This window comes from Triticum dicoccoides, chromosome 5B, assembly GCF_002162155.2.
Source record: "Triticum dicoccoides isolate Atlit2015 ecotype Zavitan chromosome 5B, WEW_v2.0, whole genome shotgun sequence".
Lineage (NCBI taxonomy): Eukaryota > Viridiplantae > Streptophyta > Magnoliopsida > Poales > Poaceae > Triticum > Triticum dicoccoides.
The window spans coordinates 471,089,627-471,103,801 of NC_041389.1; the positions used below are offsets into that span (position 1 = coordinate 471,089,627).

General features: G+C 49.4%; 1 protein-coding gene across 2 annotated transcripts in view; it reads right to left on the minus strand.

Moving 5' to 3' along the window:
* LOC119310898 (methyl-CpG-binding domain-containing protein 2-like) overlaps positions 1-285 on the minus strand; it is a 7,738-nt gene extending 7,453 nt beyond the window's left edge. Inside the window, exon 1 of one of the 2 annotated variants that reach the window (XM_037586515.1) lies at positions 108-285. The gene's annotated coding sequence lies outside the window, so the exon portion shown is untranslated. The remainder of the gene's footprint in view (positions 1-107) is intronic. The other variant, XM_037586516.1, reaches the window with a different exon arrangement.
* Between the last annotated feature and the right edge of the window lie 13,890 nt (positions 286-14,175).

A 14,175-nucleotide genomic window follows, 5' to 3' on the forward strand; every position in this document is an offset into this window, starting at 1 on the left:
TGTGGAACACGGTGTAGGCTACGGGGGAGCTTTAGACCGTGCCGCCGTGCTGCTAGGTCATGGACTCGGGGTGGGAGAGAGAACAAAGGTGCGGGAAAGGGGAGTACCTCGGAGGAGAGATCGAGGCCGGTACGGGCGGCTGGCGGTAGGAATTTGAGAGCTCCGGTGGTGGTCGCCGCCGGCGGCGGCGGATGGGTTGGGGGATTAGAGGGCTGACTAGCCTTCTCCGTCCGCCTGCGTGACGCACTCACGCCCGATCGGTCTGAAAATAAAGCACGCGACCTGGTCCAAATGAGAAAAAATCCAGCCGAGGTGAAGAGAGAGATTAAAAAAAAGGCCGATGCTACAAATCTACCGGCTGATAACAGCCAGATTTAAGCCGCCTCGTCCGCCGCAGGATCCTGGAAGTCGGACTCTACTGTATATTCACTAGGTGGTTGAGCCGCTTGTGCACCTGTTTCACAACATCACATGGGTTTTAGGCCCCACAAAAGCTTGTTTAAAGGCGTGTTTGGTTTCAGTTTGCAACAGTAGCTGCATTGCATGTCCATCTTCAGCCAGTCTGATTCTTGAAATGCAGCAGATGCAACCTGTTTGATTGCCTGCATCGCATGGAGGAACACTTATCCTCTGTTGTTTGGTTATCCTTTTTGTGCTTAAGGTGTGAGCAGATGTAGGGGCGGAGCCAGCTCATTAGCATTGGGTTCAAATGAACCCAATGAAATTTGGCATGTCCCTTATAGATTTACACTAGCTTAAGACTAAGCAAAGAACTGAACCCACTATTTAGTATAGTTGAACCCAATGGTTGATAATCCTGGCTACGCCCCTAAGCAGATGCAAACTTCAGTTGTTTGGTTGCAAACAACGTTTGTGTTCTGCTCACCCCATTTAAATATGATGGCCTTACCACCACATGATCAGCACAACAGCACAAACAAAGCAGGATCAAACAAAGCAATCAAAGAAATGACAACAAACTACTTAGATTAACAGCTGGGGCATTCTTCTTCCCCGCTCCACGCCAGGGTGCTGCTCCTGGCCAAAATATTAACAAGTTCCCAGCACAAGTACCATAAGTCTAGCCACACATCATAAAAGTTCAACACTAACACATTACTTAACTACATAGCATGCTCAATGTCACCAACGCAGTTGTGCCTGCTGCAACGAAACTTGCACATGTCCGAGGAGTCATGGTTGTAGATCTGAACCTTCAGTTCGAGTCCTGAGATGTGCATAACGACGAGGTCGACAGGGACGATTCGGTGACGGCGACAGAAGTAGTTCCAGCCCCGGCTAAGCACCATGTGCCCCTCGAAGTTTTGGACCTATCGACACAGAGATGGGTGACGGGCGAAAACTGAAGGAAATGACAAAGATGATAGATACGAATGATATGCAGAAGACAGATAATGACCAGATAACCTATCGACACAAAGCACGAAAGTAAACTACCGAGTGTAATGCAGTAAAGTAGATTGAACTAGTGGTGCTCGATAGCGACAATGAGATTTGGTAGACCAGTTCGCCCTTCTGCCAAAGGACTACGTCTGGTTGGAGGGGTTGTGATTTAACACAGAAGATAAACTCTCTTCATCCTATTCTCCTTCAACTCGGAGCTGATCAAACTCTAGTTGATTTCACTCGTGGTATATACTTGTCGGCGATCTCCAAACCTTCGGACGAACTTCGCAAACCACAATGACTCTTCATTGTTGAAGATCTAGCTCGGTGAAGACAACAACTCTTCAACACTCGAGCCGAAACCTATTCGTCTAGAGAGTGCGTAACTCTCAAGAGTAATAGGTACAAGAACTCTAACTCAAACTATTGTGATGCTCAACCACTGTCTAAGTTTGGACTCTTGATTTCTTTTCCCTCGGTGGATCTTAAACTCAAATCACTCGGAGAGAGGATGCTCAGTCAATCTTCTCAGAATCTTAAGCGGAGCAGCCAACGGGCAACATTGGAGTGGGGTGGCTATTTATAGCCGCAGCCTTTCCTGAAGGGAAAAGACCAAATTGGACATGTGCATCAGCCAATGGTCGAACAACACGAGTCCAATAGTCTGATTTTGAGCACAACGGTAACATTATTTGTGGAGCAAGTAATGCTAACTCCTCGGTTTGAAGGATATCTCCTGCAGCACAAATAACAACGTCTACTGCAGTCAGGTAATCATTCAAAGCATAAAGAGATTTCTCTCGCATCTTTCATAGGTTTGGGATAAGCATCAGAACGGATCTAAGCTTCAAGAACCTATACCCCTCTTAATAGTATGGAGGTCCTATGACTCAAGTAAACGAAAGAAGAACAACAAAATGAATACTATGTCTTCACTTTGTCTTCGACTTCAATTCGCCGCAGTCATTTTTCTTTGGACATAAACTTCAAACCAATTGCTTCATGTCAGCAATAGATCTCTCAGAGGTTAACTCTTCCACATCAATCTTCTTGCCTACATGCCTTCAATAGATGTAGCTCGTTCTTCTCTACAACGCAGATATTCTTCGGTGAAGTTCCACGAACTTGGCACTAGAGACATCATTCTGTTCGGTTCTGCATGGACTATTTCTCTCTGTGTGCATTAGCAAACAAATCAGTCTGTGTCTGTTTTTGTCAACAATCTCCAAAACATAGGAGGGCAAGTATTGCACCAACAGCTTCCAACTAGCAAAGTTTGTACCATCAAAATATGGACCTCTACGGTGGTAGTTACCCTCACTAGGCGCCATACTCTCCTAGGTTGTGAAACCAATGCAATGGGGACCAAACCTCTGTACCACTTGTAGGGTCGAAAGTATGTCTAGAGGGGGTGATTAGACTACTTGACCAAATAAAAACTTATCATTTTCCCAGTTTTAGTTGTAGACAAGTTTTAGCAATTCTACCAAGTCAAGGATACCCTACACATGCAAGTCTAAGAGTTGAGCATCAGAAATTAAAGACTTTGCATATCAACGTAAAGGCGGGAACGAAGAAATCAAATGCAATGAAGGCACAATTATTTTTGGTGTGGTCCCGATAGATGGTGCTAACGTATGTCCACGTTGATGGAGACTTCAACCCACGGAGGGTAAGGGCTACGCGAGTCCATGGAGGGCTCCACACACGAAGGTTTCATGAAGAAGCAACCTTGTCTATTCCATCATGGCTTGCGTTCATGAAGGACTAGCCTCACTCAGGGTAGATGTTCACGAAGTAGGCGGTCTCCTTGGCCTTACAAACTCCTTGGTTCAACTCCACAATATTTTTGAGGCTCTCAAGTGATACCTAACACTAGTGGGGAAAAACCTAGCTATGGTGTGCCAAAAACAGCCTTGCTGGCATAGACACACGATGCCACTAATATGGCGCCATTGCCAAAAAGTAGTGGTGGCATTGGTGGACACGTCAGCAATATCGTACATCGTGCGGGCGTATCACCAGTCCAGCGCCAGCACTTCATCATATGTGACGCCCCCGATTCGACCATACACTAAATCATACATGCAAATGTGTACGATCAAGATTAGGGACTCACGGGAAGATATCACAACACAACTCTAGACACAAATTTAAGATAATACAAGCTTTATATTACAAGCCAGGGGCCTTGAGGGCTCGAATACATAAGCTCGAAAACAAACGAGTCAGTGGAAGCAACATTATCTGAGTACAGACATGAGTTAAACAAGATTGCCTTAAGAAGGCTAGCACAAAAGCAATAACGATCGAAAAGGTAAGGCCTCCTGCCTAGGAGCCTCCTACCTACTCCTGGTCGTCGGCGGCCTCCACGTAGTAGTAGGCCCCCTCGGTGTAGTACTAGTCATCGTCGAAGGTGGCATCTGGCTCCTGGTCTCCGTCATCTGGTTGCATCATCCGGGAAGAAAGGAGGCAGGAGGCCTCCTAACTACTCCTTGTCGTCGGCGACCTCCACGTAGTAGTAGGCCCCCTCGGTGTAGTAGTAGTCGTCATCGAAGGTGGCATTTGGCTCCTGGACTCCGTCATCTGGTTGCAGCATCCGGGAAGAAAGGAAGGAGGTGGAAAAGGGGGAGCAAAGCAACCGTGAGTACTCATCCAAAGTACTCGCAAGCAAGGATCTACACTACATATGCATCTGTATCAAAGAAATGGGTAGTATCTGTGGACTGAGCTGCAGAATGCCAGAAGAGAAGGGAAAGCCTAGCCTATCGAAGGCTAGCATCTTCAAGCGGCTCCAAGCATCTTGCAGCAATCAGAAGAGTATAGAATAGCAGTTTATATTTAACAAACATGTTATAGAAACAACGCCCAGAGATCCTTCCCCGACTCCCTACAGGAAAGCAACCTTGGAGCCACATATCCATTACATGCCTCAGCATTCAATATCCAGTTCTAGTTGTATCGATCAGGATACAACTCTGAGCATCCGTTACTGTGGACCCGGCTATTCAAATAGATAATACTTCCCTGCAGGGTGCACCAACTTACCCAACACGCTCGATCAACTCCGGTCGGACACACCATCAGGTCATGACCGCCCTTGGCCCAACACACCGCAGTCCTACCTAGGCTCATCAGAGAGGCCAACACACTGGTCTACATCCTAAGCGCGCAGGGGTCTCGGGCCCATCGCCCTTTACACTCCTGCACGTTGCGTACGTGGCCGGTGAGCAGACCTAGCTACCTCCTTAAAAAAGACAGGTGCTTACGCAGTCCAACCCGGCGCGCGCTGCTCAGTCGCTGATGTCTGTTGAGCTTTCGGCTCATACATACGAGCAGAGTGCCCATACTTATTCCCGTGTGGTGGTTAGTGCGAAAAAGGCTAGAGGCCTACTCAGATCAAATATCCAAACCGTTAGTGAATTAGGAGCGCGCGGTAACGAGCAGAGACTCACGATCGATGTGACCCCATCGCCCCGTCTCGTGGACTTGCGGCAAGGGATAAGAATGCCCGGCTACTCCACGTAGTTATCTCGTGGGCACCTTCCAGGTCAACCCGACTCCACATCACTCACAAATATGCTCGTGCGGGTACCCTCAGGGCCGACCCGTATTTATCCACTTTAATCAGTAACAATAGTAATGTAAAAGCAAACCGTGTGGCTACCACATTAGGAAGGAACCCGAGGCATCACCCTCATTGGATTCCCACCTGATGTAAACATCAAGGTGAACGTAAGAGGAAATCACCCTCGAGGTTCACACTTGAGGTGTTGCACGACAGCGTCGTTATCGGAAGTAGAAAAGGAGGAATCACCCTCGATGACCACGATCGGGTAACTACTCCACAGAGTTAGCATCAGAAGCTGCGGTGTCGTACAACTAAGGGGAGTGTTGTGCGTGCGGGGGCCTGGTCTTCAATCCCGTTGATCGGGTCTTCTAATAATCCAGCGGGGCAGTTGGGTCAACATGGGGTCTCTGATGGGTCTCTAACCAACCTATACTAAGTAGGTAAGGTATGAAAGCAGGTAACCAAAAACAGGCTATGCATCAGAGTAGGATCAAACAAAAGCAGTAGCAGTTCTAATGCAAGCATGAGAGGGAAAGAAATGGGCGATATCGGAATGAACATGGGGGTTTTGCTTGCCTGGTTGCTCTGCAACAAAGGCAGGGTCGTCAGTGGTGTCGTCGGTGACATAGTCGGTCACAGGGGCATCATTGGTCTCGGGGTCTACCGGAAAGAAGTAACGAAGGGGAAACATAATAAATAACAGAGCAAATAGTTGCATCACTAAGCAAGACAAGACGATATGATGAGTTAGGGGTGTTCTAGCATGGTACTACATGATGGAGATGGAGGGGGAAAACATCCGAGGATGATTTCCCGACGTTAAGTGGGCACACGGTTGAGCTTGGCCATGACAGCGAGGTTTCGGGCGAGTGCAAGGAGGAGAGGAATGGCGCTAGGGTTCGACCCAAAGTGAGGGGGGCTCTCTTATCCTCTCGGCGCACCGGCGGATGGCTGCCCCATGGCCATCGGCGCCATGGACATGCGCCCAACGTCCATGGGGCTTTTGTGAATAGAGGAAGAAGGAGACCAGGAGGTGGGCTAGGCCGCATTGGCCAGCTGGGCCAAGTGCGCAGGCAAATGCACAGGTAAGTGCATAGTGCCATATTTTTTTTCTCTGTTTTCTGCTTTTCTTTTATTTAATAAACAAAGAGGTGAATGTAATTGTTTGGGCATCCAAATAGCTTAGGAAAATTATGGAATTTGGTCCATTAAATCCAGGACACTTTTAGATACTGCCTAAACAAGTTTGAGAGTTATTTGAAGCCATTTGGATTTTTCAAAAATAGAAAAGGCATTTATAGTGATGATTTGGCATTGTTTAAAATGCTTATGCCCACTTTGACTTGATGGTGATGTTGGTTTCCTTAACAACAAACTGTTTTGGAAGATTTGCTGAATTATGACATTTTTCCAGCAACTTTTGAGCAACTTCAAATTGCACTTAGAATTTGAATTGATTTCAAAGGGGAATTTGAATTGAACTGCTTAACCACTATGGTCAAGCATTACAAAGGATGATGAGTTGGCATGATTAAGAGGTGATCAGTGTAGTTGATACATGGTGGTGTTACAAATCTCCTCCACTATAAGAAATCTCGTCCCGAGATTTAAGAGGTGGAGTAAGGAGGGAAGAGTTGGTTATGAAGTTCTAACGAATCTTCTTTTTTTGTGTTGCTCTCATCGAAGAGGTTGATCCATAACGTTGATGTCTTCAATTCGCTGCATCAGGACATCATGATGAAGTCCTCATCCTTTCTTCAGAAACTCCATCGTACTTACGAATAGGGTATAAGGGGAAAACTATAAGGACGGATGTCTGAAAGGACTGGCATCCGGTAATTATCTCAAGGATGGAGATTTTAGAAGTACTAGGAAACAAATCGAGAGTGCTATAAGGAGGTTCAACAAGTTTCAACCAGGTAGGCATCAAGTTGATGCCTATAACATGCGATGTAGGGGTTCAGAGCAATGAGGAATAATGTTGCCTCTGATACCGGAATGAATCATGGTGAGGAATTAGCTCGTGATTTACATACGAAGCCAAGTGCAAAGAATATTTCGGAATCAAGGTTGTACAGGAGAGTCAAGTTTCGATCCTGTGGAACTGTGGGTTATGGGCCCACCTTGTGTGTTCAGAGTAGGAAGAGTGGCGACATCTTACACCGATATGATAGCAAGGCATGTCATAGGATAGCCTGTTGTAGGATCGAAAGTATATCTAGAGGTGAGGTTATTAGACTACTTGACCAAATAAAAACCTAACCTTTTCCCAATTTTAATTCTTGGCAGATTTTAGTAATTTATCACAAGTCAAGCAATCACAATACAGTTCAAACAAGCAGGCAAAGAGTATATGAGCAGCGGAAAGTAAAGCATGCAACTTGCAAGAAAGTAAATGAGAGGAGTTTGGAGGGAGCAAACACAATGTTGACACGGAGATTTTTGGCGTGGTTCTGATAGGTGGTACTATCGTACATGCACGTTGATGGAGACTTCAACCCACGAAGGGTAACGGCTGCGAGAGTCCACGGCGGGCTCCACCCATGAAGGGTCCATGAGGAAGCAACCTTGTCTATCCCACCATGGCCATCGCCCACGAAGGACTTGCCTCACTTGGGTAGATCTTCACGAAGTAGGCGATCTCTTGCCCTTACACAATCTTTGGTTCAACTCCACAATCTTGACGGAGGCTCCCAAGTGACACCTAACCAATCTAGGAGACACCACTCTCCAAAAGGTAATAGATGGTGTGTTGATGATGAACTCCTTACTCTTGTGCTTCAAATGATAGTCTCCCCAACACTCAACCCTCTCTCACAGATTTGGCTATGGTGGAAAGATGATTTGAGTGGAAAGCAACTTGGGGAAGGCTAGAGATCAAAATTCTTGTGGTTAGAATGGAATGTCTTGGTCTCAACACATGAGTAGGTGGTTCTCTCTCAAAAAATGAATGGTGGAGGTGTAGGCATGTTCTGATGGCTCTCTCCACGAATGAAGAATGGGTGGAGGGATATATATAGCCTCCACACAAAATCTAACTGTTACACACAAATTCCCAAACTCGGTGAGACCGAATGGTAAAACTCGGTCAGACTGATTCAGGTCAAAATATGAACATTAGTATTTTCGATGGGACCGATACGACCAACTCGGTGGGACTGATACGCTAGGGTTAGGGCATAACGTAATCTCGGTGTGACCGATCACATGAACTCGGTGGGACCGGTTTCAGTAATAGGAACATAGAGAGTTGGTCAGGCAAACTCGGTGGGACCGATTCGCTCATTTTGGTGGGACCGAAACGCTATGAAAAGAAAACGGGGAGTTTGCATTGCGAACTCGGTGGGACCGATTCGCTCATTTCGGTGGGACTGAAATGTTACGAAAAGGAAACAGTGAGTTTGCAATCCCATCTCGGTGAGACCGAGTGTCGGTGTCAAAACCGGCGGATCTCGGGTAGGGGGTCCCGAACTATGCGTCTAGGTGGATGGTAACAGGAGACAAGGGACACGATGTTTTACCCAGGTTCGGGCCCTCTTGATGGAGGTAAAACCCTATGTCCTGCTTGATTAATATTGATGATGTGTGTTACAAGAGTGGATCTACCACGAGATCAAGGAGGCTAAACCCTAGAAGCTAGCCTATGGTATGATTGTTGTTCGTCCTATGGACTAAAGCCATCCGGTTTATATAGACACCGGAGAGGGCTAGGGTTACACAGAGTCGGTTACAATGGTAGGAGATCTACATATCCGTATCGCCAAGCTTGCCTTCCACGCCAAGGAAAGTCCCATCCGGACATGGGACGAAGTCTTCAATCTTGTATCTTCATAGTCTTGGAGTCCGGCCGATCATGATAGTTCGGCTATCCGGACACCCCCTAGTCCGGAACTCCCTCAGTAGCCCCTGAACCAGGCTTCAATGATGATGAGTCCGACGCGCATGTTATCTTCGGCATTGCAAGGCGGGTTCTTCCTCCGAATAATTTATAGAAGATTGTCAACACCAGGATAGTGTCCGGCTCTGCAAAAATAAATTCCACGTACCACCGTAGAGAGAATAATATTACACAAGTTCAATCTGCTGACGTATTCTATGGTGTGACGTCACACCACTACCAAGCCTTTACTCGAATTGTTTTTGTTGTTCCACCTCAGCGCGTTTTAGCGAAGCGGTTTCGTTGGCACGTCTTGTCGAAGCAGAGATCGTGTTCCCCTTATTCCGGGATTCCCATCAATACGGACGTGGGTAACCCAACCGCGCCATTGATTGTGGCGCTTGGGAGATAAGCGAGTTTTACCAGGCCGGTGGGGACACATGTTTTTGTCCACCCATATAAGGGGATAAAGATCCAACCCTTTTACCCGTGCCTTCTTCCTCCTTGGCTTATCCATCTCTGCGAACTCGAGCTCCAGCGCCCAAGTCCGCACTTCTCACCTCAACCTTCTCCAACTATGTCCGGAGCAGGAGGCAAGTGGATGGCCTCCTCCGTTACGGAGGAGCAGATCCAGAAGTTGCACAATGCCAAATATTTGTCCAGCAACATCGCACACCGGCTCCCTGACGAGGGAGACCTCATACCCACCCCCAGGCCCCATGAGAGGGTAGTATTTCTTCCCCATTTCCTCCGCGGACCGGGCTTCCCACTTCACCCCTTTGTCCGGGGGCTCATGTTCTACTACGGCCTGGATTTCCATGATCTGGCCCCGAATTTCATCCTCAACATCTCGGCGTTTATCGTCGTGTGCGAGGCCTTCCTGTGCATCCAGCCCCACTTCGGCCTGTGGCTCAAGACCTTCAGTGTCAAGCCGAAGGTTGTGAAGGGCAGCCAAGCGGAGTGCGGAGGCGCCATGGTGGGCAGGATGTCCCACGTTACGTGACTGGAGGGCACTTTCGTAGAAACCATTAAGGGGTGGCAATCGGGGTGGTTCTACATCACCGAGCCGCGTGACCCTGATTGGGCAGTGGCCCCCGAATTCAGATCTGGCATCCCTACACGGCTCACCTCCTAGAAAGAGAGTGGCCGGATCTGGGGTGATTCGGAGGAGCTGACCGGACTCCAAGCCTGTATCCAAAAGCTGGTGGACAAGAAGCTCAAGCTTGTCAACGTAGTCCAGGTCATGCTCATCCGCCGGATTCTCCCGTGCCAACAACGGGGTTTCAACATGTGGGAGTTTGATCCGGCGCAGCACCAGACTCTGAGCGGGCTCTTCGACACTACGTACGAAGATGTCTGGAAGGTGCTGTTCAAGGGCGCCGAGGCTCCCGCATCCGCTACCGAAGACCGCGGATTTCGCTCGCAGCGTCTGGCTGACGAGGTAAGTGATTTTGTCCTTTACGGAATGCTCGTTTTTCATAGTTTGACTCTATGCGGGATCTAAACTCCCTTTACCTTTGACAGGACTGGCTGGCAAAGGCCGAACGGACTATCTGTCCGGCCCCATTGCCAGAGGACCCAGCGGACGCCCGCCTGACGGGGCTGCTGGCTCCGGCACCCCATGTGGTGCCGGAGAAGAAGGCCAAGAAGAAGGCCACGGGTACTCAAAAGAGTTCCGTTTTCAGGTGCTATCGGATGATGAATCCGAGGCTGACTCCTCCCACCAAGGCGAGGAGGAGAAGAAGAAAGCCTCTCCCCCAGCGGGGGGAGGGAAGAAAAGGAAGGCCTCCCCAACAAGGGAGGCCGAAGGGTCCAAGAAGGGAAAAACTCTTCCCTCGGACTGCTCTGCCAACGCCAGTGACGACGACGAGGACTGGCCTCCAAGGGCCAAGCCCCTGGTGAGATCATAAGTATCCGGACTCCCGAATAACTTCATGATTTTTCTTTTTCGCCACATAATGTCTTTCTAATGCCGCATACAACCCTGCAGTCCGCCCAAGGATGATCTTCCCGCTTCGTCGAGCGGGTCCTTAGGTGCGTCGGATATGGATTCTCTTCTGACTGCCTCCACCCCCCGTGATGCGGACGATGCCGAGGTGGGATCCCGGGAAGGGACCCACCAGGAGGAGGAGGCTCCGGAGGTGTCGCAGGACAGCCTCCCGGACTTTGCACCGGACTCGGCCCCGGAACCCATAGTGGCTCCGCAGTCCGGCGGGCGACCCCTTCGTAAGAAGGGCAAGACCGTGACGCCGGCAACCTCCGTCCAACCGGAGGCGCCGGATAACTTGCTGGAGGCGCTCAATGGCGCCTCCATTGAAGAGGAACACCGCACTATTATGAGTGCGGTGATTCAGAAGGTTCAGCTCGCCAAGAGCGGGCTGACCGAAGCCTGCAGCAGCCTTCTAACAGGCTTTGAGGTAAGAATTTTGATATATGTAAAATAGTACCGCATAGACAGTAGCCCCTGATGCTCGGTTCGGTGTTCGGAAAGAAAAGCCGGACTTAGGATCTTAAGAAGATATACGCAGGAGTCATAAAAAATATGTCAATATGGGATTGCAGGCTGCGCTGCTGACCTCTGCCGCACTGACTGCGGAGGTCAATACTTTGAAGGAAAGCCTCGAGTGGTCCGAGAACAAGCTCGGCTGTGCCAAGAAGCAGCTCGAGGACAAGGAAGGTGAGTAACACCTTATTAAAATTGTACCTTACAGAAAAGGATTTTGGTTGCAAAAAGAATGACAAGGATAACGTGGGTATTGCAGGGGTCACTAACGAGGTGGCGACCCTGAAAGAGGCGGTGGCCGCGGCCGAACGCAATGCGGCCGCGGAGCGCACCAAGCGAGAGAAGCAGGAGGCGCGGGTGGCGGAGGTACAGCAAGAGCTCCAGGATCTCGTGAAAAAACATGAGAGCCTGGAGCGTGACTCGAAGACTCGAGAGTCTGAGCTTGCAACGGCTCTTGAGAGTGCCAAAGCCGCTAAGGCCGAAGCCTATAAGGCCCTCCAAGAAATCGAGGAATTGAAGAAAATAGCGGCGGGTAAGGCATTTTTCATGCAAAGTAAGCATGTGAGTGTTAATTACCTGTTGCTTACCCGAATTCGGAGCTCTCCAGGAGCGTTCGCAGATCTTCCTTGCAGCGTGTCCGATGCTGCCGCATTCTACCGGGCCGAGGAGGGGAGCTCGACGGAGAAGGTCTTCTGGTCTGAGTATGCTGAGGCCGGACATCCGGTGCCCCTTAGCGACCAGCTGAAGCAGCTGGTCGAGCTCCACAAGGCGGCCGAACAGGCCACGAAGGGCCTCATAGTTCGGCTGTGGCCTAAGGAGGCCATGCCTGGGAGCTACTTCGGCCTGGTGCGGCGGCTGGTGGATGCGTGCCCGTGGGTTGAAGTCATCAAGCACTCCGCCTGTATTGAAGGTGCCGTCGGGCCCTTGCCCGTGCAAAGGTGCACTGGGGCAAGATGGATGCCCAGAAGCTCGTGACAGACCCGCCACTAGAGGGCAAGGAGCATCGCACGCCCGAGATGTATTATAAGAGTGTGCTGAAGGGCGCCCGCACTATTGCGGGTGAGTGCTCCAAAGATGTAATATTTGAGTAGACTCGCATTTTGTTATCCTGTGCGTTGAAAACTTAGTTCATTTGTGCTAAGCAACACATTTTAATTTAAAATATTACCTTCTGTGTGGCTGTTTATCAAATCTGAGAGATGGCAAGTCGTCGGCTTCAGCCCCCATGCCAGGAGTGTTGGGGTGTTCGGGATAAATTTGAGCACTCTTGTTCCCATATTTGGGTCCATCTAGGGAGGCGCTCAACACGACGAACAAGGCAACCGGACTTATAATGCTTGAACACTCTCACTTAGCCATAGAATTCTATAATTTTAAATTTTGGCGAAGCCCCTAGTCTTCGAAAGGCCGAATTTGGGGCGCTATCCATGCCTGGGCCGGACAGAATCCGGCTCCTCGCTCTAAGCGGCATAAGTCTTTAAGGACTCGCAAAAAACCTCTCGAACAGCGACCGGCTCTCGCCTCATCATGACGGTCAGTTTTAGCTTTCTCCACTGAGGCGTTAACCCAGCTCAACTGGGGCGCAATCGCAGTGGTTCTCTCAGTGCTACCTTAGCCGATAAAACGGAACGTAAGGTACCAAAACATGGGAGCCGGGCAAACCCAACTATTGACCCAAGACATGATTCGGAGCCGATGCATATAATGCTATAAGTTCGGAGTGCCGCACTTGTGAAATTGTTCGGACTTGTCACACCATGATGCGGGAAACATAAGCCCCTGGTGTATTTAGCTATACCAAAACGTACGGATGCGACATGTCACAAATGAACATACGTATAAAAGAGAAATGCAATTGGAAGCAAAAATGTGCTGCATTACTTATTCAAGAAAGACTGCTATAAGTGCAGAACGATACAAATGGTGCGATAAGCAAGGGATGGGACTGTTAAACATGTCCCCCTCCAGGGGTAGGCTGTGGAATGGTGTATAAAACAGATTTAATGCTCGTAATGGAGACCACCTGGATATTCGTTGTAGCCTTTATCCTTCCTTGGCTGTTGCATCATGAGTTCGGCAGGTCTGCTGCCGGACAGGGCCTCTGACGAACGGAGTCCTATGGGTAAAAAAGGAAAAAGAAAAGAAAAAAGAATGACACACTTGAGAGCCCCTGGTGTGGTTGAGCCGCAGTCTGGGCCTATCGTGGTCGCGCCCCTCTCCCCATGCCCATGGTATCTTCAGAGCGTGATGGTGTACGCGAAGGACCTGTCTTGACGTTTTACAGGGGTTGGGGTTGGGGCCGCACTGCTACGCGTGCTCAAAACGTGCCAGGTGGTCTTGTTGTATGTTACTCCGGGCGCGCTTAGCTGTGTCCGGCCGCTTAACGGCCGGACTCGAGAATTGCCTTAAGAGGCTGCATTGTACTTCTGTCGCGAGAGCCGCTGTATGTTCCTCCGTGCGGAGAGAACGTTCAGTGTTTCCGTTGACCGTGATGACTCCTCGAGGGCCTGTCAGCTTGAGCTTGAGGTATGCGTAGTGCGGCACCGCATTGAACTTTGCAAACGCGGTATGTCCGAGCAGGGCATGATAGCCGCTGCGGAACGGAACTATGTCGAAGATTAACTCCTCGCTTCGGAAGTTATCCGGGGATCCGAAGACCACTTCCAGTGTAATTGAGCATGTATAATTGGCTTCTACACCTGGTATGACGCCTTTAAAGGTCGTCTTGGTAGGTTTAATCCTTGAGGGGTCTATGCCCATTTTGCGCACTGTATCCTGATAAAGCAGGTTCAGGTTGCTGTCACCGTCCATCAGGAC